The following is a 1,325-nucleotide window of genomic DNA, read 5'->3' as shown; positions in this document are numbered from 1 at the left end:
CCGGCCGCCGCCGCCCGCCCGCCGCAGACACCACCCGGGCGCAGCCAGCCCCGACCGTATTTCCCGCACATCCGAAGAGCTCGATGCAAAGACGCGGAAAGGAGCCGGGTTCTCCCTGGCTCCCGGCGCCGCTTTCCCCGCCGCGGTCTCGGACACTGCCCGGGAAGCGCGCGCGCAGACACACACACACTCACACACACCCACACACTCACACACACCACTCTGCCAGGACCGGCGCTGCCCTCGCACACCCGGGAACGCCTCCGAGGGGACCAAGTACCTGCTCGCTGCGAGCTGCTCAGCTGTGCACTTCATCCTCCGTTGACAAGGAAACCAAACCGCACTTCATTTTTTTCCAGAAAAACCTTCCACTGCCATCATTTGAAAATTGATTTACGGGGAGGGGAGGAGAAGGAAGAAGGGATGATATAGATATAGATATCAGGATATCTATCATAAAATTATCTCGGTCTTTTTTTCTCTTTTTTGAAAAAGTCAAATGTGCAAAAGTCATAGTTAATTTAAAGGAGGAAAAAAAAGTATTTTGCTTAAAAATGATCCCAGTCACCAGCTGCAAGAAAAGTTTCATGTTATCAATGAGTATCAAAAACAGGAAGGAAAAAACGAATTTCTTTTCTCACCGGCTTCCAAAAAGGGAATAAAAAATATAAAATGAATCTCTTTGCTCAGTGGTTTGCACCAGTATTGCAAGACCACGAACTTGTAAATACTGCCGTAAAATCCCACCTATACAAAAATGTTATCAGAAAAATACGCAAAAAAGAGTTAGAAACATGCTTTTCCATTTTTTTTTTTTTTTTTTTTTTTTTACAAAGGAAAAAAATAGGCACCATACTTCACATCGCTTTTCTCCGTAAAACCAGTTGCATATTCCGCTGCACTTGGGAGTCGCTCCCAGCGGGCTCCGTCGCCGCGGACTCCCGCACACAGCGCCTCGTCTACACGACCGCAAGCTAGAAAAACTTGGATTCAGGAAAAGGCTCAAAACCATGCTCCTCCAGCTTTCCCAAATAGAAACAATAATCAAAGAAGTGGAAAAAAAAAGAAGAAGAAGAAAAGAAAAAAAACAAAAACAAAAAAACAAAAAAGGACAAAAAAAAGAATAGGACAAGAATGCCACTGAGAAGGTACTCACCGAGCGGGAGTAAAATGTTGGAATAAAAATGAGATTTAGTGTAAAATACAGTATGGCGGTGGAAGAAGGAATGAAGCGCGTTTTTCTCTCGGTCTCTGCCTCAGGCACTGACACGTGACTCGGAGCCGGCTGCCTCGCGGGCGGCGGGCGCGGGCGGCGCGGAGGACCG

General features: G+C 47.2%; 1 protein-coding gene across 4 annotated transcripts in view; it reads right to left on the bottom strand.

Moving 5' to 3' along the window:
* The window catches only part of Ralyl (RALY RNA binding protein-like), a 624,857-nt gene extending 623,532 nt beyond the window's left edge, over positions 1-1,325 (bottom strand). For 3 of the 4 annotated variants that reach the window (XM_005381724.2, XM_013512855.1, XM_013512856.1), the window contains exons 1-2: positions 1,157-1,325; positions 281-371 (exon numbers count right to left, since the gene is read on the bottom strand). The gene's annotated coding sequence lies outside the window, so the exon portion shown is untranslated. The remainder of the gene's footprint in view (positions 1-280; positions 372-1,156) is intronic. The other variant, XM_005381725.2, reaches the window with a different exon arrangement.

Source organism: Chinchilla lanigera, unplaced genomic scaffold (assembly GCF_000276665.1).
Source record: "Chinchilla lanigera isolate Chin_1 unplaced genomic scaffold, ChiLan1.0 scaffold00016, whole genome shotgun sequence".
NCBI classification, from domain to species: domain Eukaryota; kingdom Metazoa; phylum Chordata; class Mammalia; order Rodentia; family Chinchillidae; genus Chinchilla; species Chinchilla lanigera.
The sequence above is the reverse complement of the archived record's forward strand: the minus strand, read 5'-3'. Positions and strand labels throughout refer to the sequence as shown.